Genomic DNA, 15,953 nt, shown 5'->3' with positions numbered 1-15,953 from the left:
TCGGTTACCAAGCCAAGCTATAAAAGCAAAGTGAATGTTATGTATTGAGAGAATGATTTTATACACAGGTTATGTGTATGTTATTTTTGTGCACGAGATATGTGTACGGTTACTAAGATTTTTGAAAGATGATTTCGTACACGAGAAAGGTGTACTGTATTTAAAAGATATCGCATGTACATTACAGGTGGGTATAGGATTCGGGCCCATTTGTATCATGCAGGATTTAAATCTTGTGGTCTATCAAAATAATGAATTTTATTGTTTTATGATAAACCTATGAACTCACCAACCTTTTTGGTTGACACTTTTAAGCATGTTTATTCTCAGATATGAAAGAAATCTTCCGCTGTGCATTTACTCATCTAGAGATAATACTTGGAGTCGTTCATGGCATATAGAGGTCTGTACCTCGCAATGGGACCAGGTGTTGAAGACTTCGTCCAGGTGGATTAGGACGGGTCGTTAGAGTTGGTATCAGAGCGGTGGTCTTAGCGAACCAGGTCTTGCATTAGTGTGTCTAACTGATAGTTGTTTAGATGCATTAGTGGGTCTGGACTTCGACGGTGTCTGCATGTCAAAAGTTTTGCTTACAATTTCGTTTCAAAAATCATCTACTTATCATCCTTAGAAAATTACCTGCTTATCATTCCTAAGTCTAGACACGTCCTATTGCATTTATTGCATAGATAGTATATTGACAAATTCATATCTTAGCGTATCTATTACTGTAGACTTTGCCTGATATCTTCCGTAAATTTCTCCGTAATTTAAGGGATCCTGGTACTATATATATCTATACATATTATGCATTGAGAATACCATCCAACTATCATTTGCTGTCACTAAATGTTTCATTCAAAAAAAAAAAAAAAATATATATATATATATATATATATATATATATATATATATATATATATATATATATATATATATATATATATATATATATATCTTTTCTGTGATCGCGTAAGATGGCCTCTACGAATCGACCAAGTTCATCTGACTCCGAAGACAGCGTGACGGGAGCACACCAACCGATTAACTATCGTGATTACTGGAGAAATTGGGGGTGGGTTCGCGACATACTCACCCTATGGAGAAGGGAAGAAGGTACTCCATATCATGAGCCGAATCTACCACCTAACCTTGGAGTACTTGACCCGCTCACCGGCGAACCCGTTCGCAACACCGTCTATACCCTTTTTGCAAGAATTTTTCGTTTTGAGGCTACCATTAACGGAACTAGAGAAGATATCCGACCTCTACCACACACTGATAACCAACCAGGGTTAGTAGAAGAAGTTAGAGAACTCCGAGCTCGAGTATTAACTTTAGAGAGCACGGTAAACAATTTGTAAGAACCAGCAGTATCACCAATACCAGTAACATCACCAGCCTCAGCACCAACAACACCAGTACCACCAACAACCCAAGTTTCAACATCACACGCCTCAACATATCATTATGTACCTCGAGTATAATCAACGTTCTACATATCGTTCTACATCATTTATCTTCGTTCTACCTGGCGATTATGTAATCTCTAATGTTTTAGAGATTATGTATTCTAGTTCTAACGATAAATCAAATGAGATTAATATCACATTAACTCATTAAATCCATGATTACATCTGAAGAAAATATATATGTATATATGTTTTCATAAAGATTGTAATTAAAAATTCTTTTGTACAAACTGTTAATGGTGAAAATATTTTAACGGGTAGGTAACACCCGAGGAATATTTAGATTTCACATTAATAAGTACACTGTACATTCTTTCAAGTCTAATTCAATATTCATTTACTATCCTATTTACAACCACCGATATACGTATCCGTTCACCGCAGAATAACCATTTTCATTCAATTTCATATTTGGATTTTGACCTATCAGAATCCAACAAGTGGCATAATGAAGCAAACACTGGACAAAATAAAATTTGTTAGAAACAATCAAATTAACTATGAAAAAAAAATTGTTAAGAATCCACGCTAACTGTTTCCAGCTAACTGTTCCTAGCTAACTGATTACATTTTATTTATCGCAATTTAACCATCGCAATTTTATTTATCGTCATTTAAATTCTGTTATTTACTTTACGCACTTTATTTATCGTCATTTAATTTCTGTTATTTATTTTACGCACTTTAAATATCGGGACACGTATACAAGGTTTTGGCATATTATATCGACGCATCTATATATTGTTTGGAATAACCATAGACACTCTATATGCAGTAATGCTGGAGTTAGCTATACAGGGTTGAGGTTGATTCTATAATAATATATATACTTTGAGTTGTGATCGAGTCTGAGACATGTACGCGGGTCACAATACGTATTATTTAATTTGAATATTATAAACTATATATGAATTATTGAATTACTAACTGTGGACTATCAACTGAGGACTACCAACATTGGACAATTAACATGAATTAAAATATTGATTATAAGATATGAAACTAAACAATTCTTCAAGTTTGCCACTTGATTTCATCTTAAACCTCAATTGTATCTTAACGATTACAATCTGCGTTCAAACCTTTCATGATTCTTGAAAACCCCTCGATTGAGAGGATGAACCAACCGTACTTCATCTACGGAAGAAAAGATGGATGCATATAGTTATGCACCTGAAAACTCCCGGAACCTAAGTAAAAGTTTAACACGTATCTGTGCTAGCTCCTTTGGCATTGATATTACCGAAAATAACATTGCAATTCATTTTCAAATTAGCCAATTTTGTCACAGCTCCAGCAAATCAACTTCAAGCTTTCATTCGAATAAACCTTATTATTAAGGTTAGCCCATCATCATCGTTACCGAAGAATCGTTTATATTCCACCACATTAGCAGTAAACTTACCAGCAACTTCATTACTTATTAACTTAAGTCACTCCGAAGAACTATTATATTCGTTCATTAAAACCCTATCATATACTCATCCGTGTGTTGTAACGATAATTGTCGTACCAGTTACCGAGAATCAGCAATCAGTATTTTGAAATCTCACAACATGTCTACATCAACAGTTATAGGTATACTTATAATCTTTATCTCTTAGAATTATGACCTTTAATTCTGAAATTCTGAAAAGCACTCAGTCTACAAATCAATACTCTGAATGTTGGAAAAGCTGAATGAAGCAGCAGAAACCGTAGACAACCATAAACGACCTTAATCATCGGAAGTTTGATGATAAAGAATAGTATGTTGAAAAAGCTCAGAAAAATTGGAACTGAAAAATGGATTGAGCTAACCACGAAGGAGACCAAGGACAAATACAAGGACCATACCCTATATTTAAAGAATCCAGGTAATTCTGGATCTGTTGAAATCTTTAGAGAATATCTTGCTCCGAAGTCATGTTAAAATCTTGCGAAAAATTTTTCTTCACCAACCTTCGAACTTAGAAATTCCAAAAATATCATCATAAATATCTTCGTTAATTCTGAGGATATTTTCTTAAATATTCTCAGAAATTATATACCTCATCGTGCTTTCTGTGTTTCATTATATTGGAAACTTCTGTAAAATCTAAGTTTAATTTATGAATGAATTCTGGAGAAATGTAAAGGAATTGAAGCATGAGTTAGTATAATATAATGACACTTGATCAACGTGATTATATTACAGTAAGTCATGCTGAGTTTCTAATGGAATGTGATGATTCACAGATTATAACGTCATCATGTGCCATGTTACATAACTCTTTCATTCTGCTTAACTTCTGATCATATCAAGAAAGTATATTCTTGATAGTTCCATTCTCAGTGATTTTGGTAATTTAAGAAATCAAATCGTGCTACTACCTTTCCTTTCTACCTTGTATATTATGATAATTCGAAACTCCATACCTACGAAATCTGAACCATTACTTGCGAAAAGAAAACAAAAGCATGAAGCTCCGAAATAGAAAGGGGGTATAAATCGCAGCAAATAAGAGAGATCATTAACTGTGAATGACAATGATTATAAAAGACGGAAACAGAGCTCCAAAATATAAGAGAGAATATAAAGCCCGATAACAACACATAAATTACAAACCGTGGATATTAATACGAATAACAATATAAGAACATGATAGAATTAAGAATAGTATCACCCCAAGGTAATAGTAAAAGTAAACAGGTTTTTCTTGTGGAAGATTGAAACGAGGGATGACAGAAATGATTATTAGGAAAATATCAAGGATTAGAATGGATTAGGCATTTTCACAATCTTTTGGATGTACGAACTAAGAAAGAAGGTATAGGAATGGTGAGAACAATGGAACGGAAGAATTTAATGGAAAAATCAGACAGGGTAATCAAGGCAGATCACCGAATTTAATTATAAGGATCTTAATTTCCTTATTTGTCGAGAAATCAAATCTTATAGATCTCGAAGATTTTTCTTTTAAATCCCTTGAATTCCGGAATTCAATCCAGACAATGTTAGAAGTTAAGACACACCTTATTTTTCTAAATTCAACCCCGACTCGGTCAAAAGCTAAGACAAATCTTTATCCTTTCATTTCACTATTTTGTGATAGCTTCATTCGCTTCGAATAATCGAATTGTTTTATCTGTATTACTCAATAATGATAAAACTCTAATTATCAACTCATATTTGTCATGAAAACATTTTAATTATTAGCCATGACCACCTCACTCAAATTTTGGGACGAAATTTCTTTAACGGGTAGGTACTGTGACGACCAGGGAATTTTTGACTAAATTTAAACTTAATCTTTATATGATTTCGATACGATAAGCAAAGTCTGTTAAACTGAGTCTTGAAATTTTTGAACTGTTTATATATTCAATTGACCTTTGACTATTTCCAACGATTCACGAACAACTATTTATAAATAGATTCAAATATATTTAAGTATGTATATATATATGTACATGAATATTAATTGTAAATATATAAGATTAAATATTAAATTTAATTATTTGAAAACATATATTTAATGTATTTAACTATATAATATAACCTGAATCTATATATATATATATATATATATATATATATATATATATATATATATATATATATAAAGTATATTAAAAATAAATATTAAAATAATTGTAATACTCGTCTGATGTTCCGATTAATATTAAGCAAGTTAAATTTAAACTTATATAATTTTAAAATAAACGGTGATTCGAAAATGAGTTTTATAAATTTTAGGTTTATTAATAATGTATTTAGATGTTGTTTGTCAAATTTTAAATTTTTATATTTTGCTTGAGGGTTGGGAGTGATTAATTAATGTAACTTTTATTTAATATTTAATGACCAAACTTTATACCATAATGACCTAAATAAATAAAGATACTTAAATTAAAATTTTAGGATTTTTTCGAAGACTTTTATCCGCCCCTGATTTCAAATAGTGCACGATACCGGGCCATGAAGGAGTGTCGGTAGATAAATAATCATGTACTCCCGTGAATTAAATTAATATAGTGACTTTTCCCTGTTTTTGTTTTAATCCCAACTATCTAATCTATTTCTATATATTTACATATACATAGATAACAAAAGAGATATCTATCCATCTATCTACTCCGATTCTGTTTAATTATCAACCATCACCACCATTTGGTTAACATCTTCCCTCACTTCACCATCTCAACACCCAATCCTTCTTCTTTGGCTACCACACCATCACCTCCGGTTACCACCATCCTCGCCACCTTCCATCTCTCTCTCATCCTCTTCTCTCTCTATTGGAAACCATCTAAAACAACCAACACCACAATTATGAAACCCGTCACAACCCACCACCTCACGACCACTCTCACCACTTTAAACCTTCACTATATACCACCCCAAATCACCACCCTATCTCTCTCTCTCTCTCTCTCTCTCTCTCTCTCTCTTTCTCTCTCTTTCTCTCTAACTTGATTGTGAAACAAACCATAACCGAAACCACCACACACCACCGTCACCACCATTACAGTCCACTTGTTAAACTAGCCAACTTCTTGCTTTTGAGCTTGTCAGATGGAAAAGGAGAAAAGAACCGAGATTTTTTTTATGGGTCGTACGTGAGGTGAATATTAGTAATACAATAGGAACGAGAAGATAAATCGAAGGTTGTTATATTTTTTTTTATCACTGCTACATTGCTATTTATCCTGCTATCTTTACCACTGAGAGATCACCAAACCAAACCCATATCACCACCTTCGATTGTTGTTGATAATCGAGAACCAGACCACCTATTACCACTATTAAACACCACGATCAACCCTCCTGTTTTCTGTTCTATTCGAACCTCAAATCACCACCATACCGATTCAGTTTACTCGTAAAATGATTATAAAGAATGATGATATCAACTAATTTAATAATGAAGATGGGTCATAGTTTAAGCCTTGTGTATTTAATATTCACAAATTTGGTTAGCTAGTGGAACTAGTTGCAAGTAATGGCCGACACTTTAAACAAGTAACCCCACTTGTTTGTATTGCAAAAAAAATATAGAATCGAAGGTTGATGTAGGTTTGAGCCGTATGATCTATTTTAATTGGACTTCCGATGTGGGCTTAGGATATTATTATTGGGCCGATGTAATTTGGGATTATCACATATCTATTGCAGCAGCAAAACTGGTTCCTACATTTTTTAATATGAACGAAGGAAGTAAACTGGTTGACTAAGAAAATAAACAAAGATGATGAGGCGGTATTAATATTAATAAAGAAGTTGATGATATTGAATATGATTATGTTTAGGATAATGATTCGTGATTAAACGATGATGATTATGGTTTATGACTAATGGCAATAAAGATGATGATAGTTAAGAAGAAGAAGAAATAGACAGATGAAGATATGAGTTATATAAATTAGATTGTGATAAAAATCAGAAAAAACGGAATGGTCTAGTTGGTTTGGTGTTGTGTTGGTTAAATGAGAGGTCTCGGGTTCGATCCTAGGCACTGATATTATTTTTATTTCTTTCATGGGAGCTACAAACTTAAGTAAGGTAGTCTCATTCTTAATATTAATTATTATTATTATTATTATTATTATTATTATTATTATTATTATTATTATTATTATTATTATTACTATTACTATTACTACTACTACTACTACTATGATTATTATTATAGATATTACAAATATTATTAATATCATTACTATTGTTAACACATAACATTTTAATTATTAGTATTATAAGAATTTTCATTTTTACTATTATTATTATTATTATTATTATTATTACAATAAAATTTGTTATTAAAAATACTTATATGAACCATATACAAAATTATATATATAAGAATATCAACAATTGAAATAATATATATATATATATATATATATATATATATATATATATATATATATATATATATATATATATATATATATATATATATATATATAATAATATATAAATTGTTCGATTACAATTATATGTGTTAATATAGATACAAAATGATATAGGTTCGTGAATCCGAGGCCAACCCTGCATTGTTCAGTATCGTCGTATGCATATTTTTACTACAAAATATCGTATCGTGAGTTCATTTGATTTCCTTTTACTCTTTACATTTTTGGGACTGAGAATACATGCGCTGTTTTTACAACTGCTTTATTAAATGCTTTTGAAATACATTTTTGAACTGCGAATACATGAAATGCTTTTATAAGTGTTTGACGAGATAGACACAAGCAAAATATTCCTCGAATGAATTATGTGGACGTGATAATTGCCACTATTGAATTATGTGGACGTGATAATTGCCACAATTGTTATGAATATTTTCCCCTGATTATTATTGCTTGGTAACCTAAGAATTAGAATCGGGTATGGCCCTAATTCACGCGAATCCTAAAGGTAGCTACCGGGTTTAACACCCCCACCCAGAATGTTCACTAGACGGAAGAGCTAGTGGGCGTGGTGTTTAGTACATCGAAGTTTATATGATTACTATACAGATGAGAGGTTCTGTTTTAGGGATATTATTTATGCGCATTATATGTTAAGGTCGGTTACCAAGCCAAGCTATGAAAGCAAAGTGAATGTTATGTATTGAGAGAATGATTTTATACACAGGTTATGTGTATGTTATTTTTGTGCACGAGATATGTGTACGGTTACTAAGATTTATGAAAGATGATTTCGTATACGAGAAAGGTGTACTGTATTTAAAAGATATCGCATGTACATTACAGGTGGATATAGGATTCGGGCCCATTTGTATCATGCAAGATTTAAATCTTGTGGTCTATCAAAATGATGAATTTTATTGTTTTATGATAAACCTATGAACTCACCAACCTTTTTGGTTGACACTTTTAAGAATGTTTATCCTCAGGTATGAAAGAAATCTTCCGCTGTGCATTTGCTCATCTAGAGATAATACTTGGAGTCGTTCATGACATATAGAGGTCTGTACCTCGCAATGGGAACAGCTGTTGAAGACTTCGTCCAGATGGATTAGGACGGGTCGTTAGAGACTCGTAATCATACAATGTATCTGATAAATCAATCATTTGATATTATCTTCTAATTTCATCGACAAATACGATCATGTAAAGTATTATTTCTAATACTTTGTTAACGTTTTCAAGTTATAATATATATATTCTTATCCAATTATAATGGTTCGTGAATCGTCAGGGTTTGGTCAAAGTTAAATGAATGTATGAACACAGTTTAAAACTTTTGAGATTCAACTTAACAAACTTTGCTTATCGTGTCGGAATAATATAAAGATAAGGTTTAAATTTGGTCGGAAATTTTCGAGTTGTCACAGCTTCTGCAGATAAACACAGTCGGCCGAGTGTCTCTTGACACTTGACCGACTCGACCATCGACCGAGTGTGTATGACCCACATCTGAGTGTGTCTGTGAGAGACCATATACTGAGTGACTAGACACTCGGCTGAGTGAGTGTAGACAGTCGGCCGACTGTCTATGACAGTTGACCGAGTGTCTTTGGCAGTGAAATATTTTACTAAGTGTTGATTTTTAGCCGTTATACTGCGCATTTGTATTTTGATGTTCATGATGTAAATTTTGAATTTTGAAAGTGCATAATTGTTAAGCAAAACATTTTAGCGGACGCTTTTTGATACAAAAATTTCTGTACTGTGTTATTTGATGTTAATGGACAGTAACTAACTTGATTTGCCTTATGTTCAGGTGATAAGGATAAAGAAGCCGCTCAGTAGTAGATTATCTGAGCTGGTTGCTGGTAATTGGTGAGTGGGATTAACTAAAGAATATAGTATAGAGTAGCGTGTTATATTATGATTGCCATGCTTGTTAGATATACTTACTGTTGTGGTTAGTTAGTACATTGTGATGACTACATGTTATTTGATGCTTGTCTGCTGGAGCCCAGTGCGTCCCTATTGTGTGGTAGCCTCGGTAGGAGAGATCAACCTGCAGGTTGGGTTCCTCATGTGGTAGCCTAGACAATCGAGGTGTATATATATGTGAATGACGCGTCCGTCACGTGTGGATTATATATACACACACGGTGGTGGAGGAACTTCTGGTAAACCCCAGTCTGATCAGCTGGTGGTTAATGGTTTGGCCGAGCCGCCAGAGTCTCTGTAGACGGCACTTGGGTGATGTTTGTGTGTTAGCCTTTATGACATGATTAGTATGACGGTTCCTGTATACTATTTCCTGTAGTTAGTCATACTCACTTAGCTTCGTGCTAATTCCCCTCCATCTACTCCCTGCAGGTTGTTACCTTTTGTAGATTATGCATTTTGGGGAGAAGACGGGCATGGTGATGTTATGTTTGACTATAAAGAAACTCTGATATGTCTTTTCCTTTAAAACTGATTTTAGTTGTAATATCACATGACACTAGAATCATTGTTTAATGTTAGCCATCAATGATTTGGATATGTAATTATTATATGTTTACGTTATTATAATGGTTTAATTAATATTAATGCTTCCGCCTCGTATAAAAAACAAAAATTAGCGGTGTCACACTAAGCACTTTTATCCAAACCCGGTGGAGATCCGATTTACAAGTCTTTAACTTCTTTGGTAGATAACAAACCTAATCTTTCTATCCCTTTGAAAGACCAACTCCAACCTAGCTCAACTTGACTTCACCTTGGACAAGTATTAATCTCCAAATAAGATTAATCAACTTCCTAAGTCCCTTTAAGGAAGTATATTACTAAGCTAGCCTATGCTTCTACTAATTGAATTTACAAGACTTATACAATTTGTAATGATAATCCTAAGACAATACTAAGACATACATTACACTAAGTAAACTCACAAGATGAACAATTTTGATTAGTAAGTTTACAACAACCAAATTCTATATCTATAAGATCATAGAATCTTCTATTGCTTAATCACATTTGAGTAGTAATTACAGCCCTTATGATCTCTGGAAATAAGCTTTTTAAATATGCAAGATGGTCAGCTTCAAATGCTCTTCAATGCTTGCCTTTTATAGTGAGATTCAAAAAATAGCCGTTGTCACACGGTTGCAGACACGGTCGACCGTGGTTCGACCGTGCGGGCTCCAGTCCAAGATTTTGTATCCGTTGTATAGCCGTTTGACTCAGATTTGAACATCACATTTTGGAATCTTTATGAAAGGACCCGTTCATATACATTATAAACGATTCACAATAGTTGATTACATCGCGAGGTATTTGACCTCTATATGATACATTTTACAAACATTGCATTTGTTTTTAAAAGACAAACTTTCTTTACATCGAAAATTGACAGGCATGTATACCATTTCATAATATCCACTATTCAACTATAAATTGACTTAATAATAATAATCTTTAATGAACTCAATGACTTGAATGCAACGTTCTTCGAAATATGCCATGAAAGACTCCAATTAATATCTTTAAAATGAGCAAATGCACAGCGGAAGATTTCTTTAATACCTGAGAATAAACATGCTTTAAAGTGTCAACCAAAAGGTTGGTGAGTTCATTAGTTTGTCATAATCATTCATTTTCATCATTTTAATAGACCGCAAGAATTTCATTTCCAGTTCTCATAAATATACGTCCCATGCATAGAGAAAAAAATCATTCATATGGATTGAACACCTGGTAACCGACATTCACAATATGCATATAAGAATATCCCCATCATTCCGGGATCCTCCTTCGGACATGATATAAATTTCGAAGTACTAAAGCATCCGTTACTTTGGATGGAACTTGTTGGGCCCAATAGATCTATCTTTAGGATTCGCGTCAATTAGGGTGTCTGTTCCCTAATTCTTAGATTACCAGACTTAATAAAAAGGGGCATATTCGATTTCGATAATTCAACCATATAATGTAGTTTCGATTACTTGTGTCTATTTCGTAAAACATTTATAAAAATTGCGCATGTATTCTCAGCCCAAAAATATAAAGGGTAAAAAGGCAAATGAAACTCACCATACTGTATTTCGTAGTGAAAATACATATAACGTCATTGAACTAGTGCAAGGTTGGCCTCGGATTCACGAACCTAAATTAATTATATATAATTATATGTTGGTCAATATTTGTCTAACAATTAGGTCAGGTCATAGTGTACCACAATCCTAATGCTCGAGACTAATATGTAAAAGTCAACAAAAGTCAATTTGACTCAAAATGATTTCCAAAATTTATACATGATTATAATATATTTTAAATATCATCGTTTTATATTTTTAAATATTTTTAAAAGATTTATTAGAGTAAATAATATAATTCATTTATTAATAAATAAAATTTTATATTAAAATTTATATAATAAAATATACTTTTATATATATTAAGTAATAAAATTTATAGGGTTCATTTAATATCATAAAGATAATATGATAGGTATTATTAAAGTAATTTATTACACGTAGTAAAATATGTTTGTATTACATATTTATTTGATAAAATAATATCTATAATGTTAGTAAGTAAAAGTTGTATTATTTTGTAATAATAATTATTATTATAAAAATATCAATATTTATAATTACTAAGATGATATTATGATAAAACGATAATTCTAATTATGATAACTTTAATATTTACGATAATTTTTAATATTATCTTTAAAATAATAATTCTATTTAAAATGATAATAAAAATGTTATTTTATAGTAACAACGACATTTCTATTAAAATGATAATTTTTGTTAAAATGATAATTTTTGTTAAAATGATAGTTTTGATACTAACGATACTTTTAATAATAATAGTAATGATAAAAATAATAAGAACGATAATTTTATCTAAATCAATATCTTATAATATTTTAATTTCATCATGATACTCTTACTCATTATTTCCTAATCATTTCGTTTAATAGCTTTTAATCGTCTTTTATATTGTGTTCATAATAATGATACTAATAGTAATCAAAATAATTAGGTGTTACTAATTTTAGTTTTAATTACAATAATACTAATAATGATAATTACTATGACATTATTAACGATAATGATAATATAATAATAATAATAATAACAATAACTATTTTTAAATAATGATATATATATTAATAATGATAATAATAATAATGATAATAAGAATAATAATATTAATAATAATAATAATAATAATAATAATAATAATAATAATAATAATTAGATAATAATAATAATAATTAGATAATAATAATAATAATACTAATTATAACTTTAATGATAATAACGATAGTAATAATAATAAAAAAACAATTTTTAATGATAAATCCTTTTATTGATAAAGATAATAATAATAATAATAAGATAAAACTAGAACGACGATATTAACGACGATAATAATAATCATTTTTAATAATAATACAAAAATTCGATGGACTATAACTTCAAATCCGTTCATCGAAATCATTCGATATCTAAATAAAAAGTTCTTAATTTTTCGCTAGCTTTCCAACGACATGCATATCTTATACCTTATCTCAGTCGCATATATAACTAATTCAGGATTCAACATAACCTAACTAAAGGCAATATCAAAAGTACAAACATGCATAATCCTATATACTCGAGCACTAGTCAGGGATACACTATTAGTATGTAAAAGTTAAATTATGAGTACTCACGTATCAATATTGAGATTCAATATTGCAGGAAAGGTACGTACACGCAACGGAGATGATAAACACTATATTGACCTCATGAGTATACCCATGAACCATACCCAATCACCTCCATAGCTATAACCCATAAATTCCTTAATCCAATCCCACTCGAAAAACAATTTCGAAATCACTCGGACCGCACTCCGACGTAATATTTTATGTATACTAATAATATCTTGAAATAATACGGAGTAAATATATATATGTAAATCGATTGAGAGAGTTTAGAGAAAAATATTTTCAAGTTTCTATGAAATAATGAAACCTATTGAATTCTATTTATAATAGATTTTTGAATTATTAAAGTGAATTATTAAAGTATGAAATATTAAAGTGAATTATTAAAGTATGAATTATTAAAGTGAATTATTAAAGTATGAATTATTAAAGTGAATTATTTAAGTATGAATTATTAAAGTGAATTATTAAAGTATGAATTATTAAAGTGAATTATTAAAGTATGAATTATTAAAGTGAATTATTAAAGTTAAAGTAAAGTAAAAATAAAGTAAAGGTAAAGTTTAAGTATAGTATAAGTATAAAACTATGTACGTATAATACGCGTATAAATATATATAATATTAATTTAAATAGTTATATATATTTAATAAAATAAAATATAAATATAAATATAGTTATCTTTATCATACTGGTTAAGTAATGAGTTGTCAAAAGTGGTTCTAGATATTTATAAAAGTTATATACGTTTTAATAATAAAGTTCTTTTTAAACTGAAAACGTTTTTGTACATTTGAAACTAAATCAAATAAATATAATAATTTTGTTTTCCAAAACCAAATATATTTTTAAGAATCATTTTTTTTAAAGGTTAAAATAATGGAAATCGTTATATCATAAAACGTTTTAGAAAAGTAGAATCATATATATATTCATAATAGGTTTCAAGTTTTTAAATTACAGTCTGTTGGTGAAGCATGGGATAAAGTTCAAAGGTTAAATAAACGTATGAAATCATCTTAATGAAAAATGTCGAGTTACTTACTTGTCGATATCCAACATCTAAGTTAGTTTCACTTCACGTTCTTACTTATAAATCACTTTACCATTTTCCGAATGTTGTAAAAAAGAATAGATTTCTTAAATCACAGTGGACCTCATAACATAGACCCGTAATCATATCACAATGTATCTAATAAATTAATCATTTGTTATTATCTTCTAATTCCATCGATAAACATATTAAAACAAATACGTTCATGTAAAGTATTATACGTTTAATACTTTATTAATATTCTCAAGTTATAATATATATACATATATATACATATTTATTTATATATAACGGTTCGTGAATCGTTGGAATTTGGTCGAGGTTATAATGAATGTATGAACACAATTTAAAATTCTTGAGATTTAACTTAACAAACTTTGCTTATCATGTTGGAATAATATAAAGATAAAGTTTAAATTTGGTTGAAAATTTCCGGGTTGTCACAGTACCTACCCGTTAAAGAAATTTCGTCCCGAAATTTGAGTGGAAAGGTCGTGAATGATAATAAGTATGTTTTCATGATGCATACAGGCTGAAAATTAGAGTTTTATCATCAGCGAATAATTTGAATAAACAATCCATTTATATGAAGAGTACGAATGAAGCTAACATAGAAGAGTGAAATGAGTAAGTGTAGATTCATCTTATCATTTGACGTAGATATGATTGATTTCCAGATTTCAAGGGATTTGAAGAAAATCTTTGTAATAAGATTTGATTCTCCGGTAACAAAGGGAATTAGGATCCGCTTTAAATGCGATCATCCATTTTAATTGTTCTGTCGGAGATTTTCTTATAAATTCACCTCCTTCATTTTCTTACAACTCACACCTTCTGTTGATGCATTTTATGCAAGTCCCTAGACATCTACCCACGTCCATTGCAGGTACAACAGTTTACAGGCCACCATGATCGTTCGTTATTATCCTATCCATGTTTGTATGTGGTTATAGGAACTGCAGGAACGAGATTTGGATGTTTGACTATGTTAGACTTAGTCAGACGTCCGAGTGAAGCCTCACTCATACGGCTGACAGGCTCATACGCACGGTTGATGCTGAGCTAAGTCACAATTACAACCTAAATGAGAAGACACGAGTGAGTGATCTCCCGTACGGCTGATGAAGCCAACTCTTATGTGTGATGGATGAATCGTACGGGTGAGTCAATAGCAGGGGTATATAAAGTCTTATGTTCTTCATTTTAGGTTAAGCCTCTCATTTGTTACACACACTCAGATCTGGTGAGCTCCTCCGATTCTCTCTCAACCCAAATCACCCAGGTGGTGAATAATAGCTCTAAGTGTTGATCTAATCACAATTGATTTAGTTGTGGTATGACTAAATTAATCCCAAAAAGCTTAACCTATTCACTAGAGGGTTTGATTCACTTATTCCGTCATTGTGTGAGTTAAATCTGTTGATTTCTAAGTTCCTAGTCATGTTTCATCACCTTCTATTCTTTCCCCCTCAACTCATATTTTAAAGTATTCATCAATATGCTCCAGCCAGTTCTGATTCTCGATATACTTCTAACTTTCATATCAGTCATTCTTCTTTTTCATCTACCGCTGGAAGAATCTATTTACTTCTACTATACTCTTGGGTTTATAGTGTTTCTAGTTCTCCCGTGTCTTTATATTGCTATATGCATCGATATATATGGTTTATAACTTTTGGTTTGTCGTTGAGCTTTATATCTTCCCTTATATTTCAAAGTCTCTGTTTCTATCTTCTATAATCATTGTCATCCACAGTTAATGCTCTCTTTTATTTGCTGCAATTTATACCCCAATTTCTATTTCGAAGTTTTGTCCTTTCGTTTCTTCTTCTTGCGATTAAGCACCGCT

This window comes from Rutidosis leptorrhynchoides, chromosome 5, assembly GCF_046630445.1.
Source record: "Rutidosis leptorrhynchoides isolate AG116_Rl617_1_P2 chromosome 5, CSIRO_AGI_Rlap_v1, whole genome shotgun sequence".
Taxonomy (NCBI): Eukaryota; Viridiplantae; Streptophyta; class Magnoliopsida; order Asterales; family Asteraceae; genus Rutidosis; species Rutidosis leptorrhynchoides.
Note: the sequence above shows the minus strand (reverse complement) of the source record.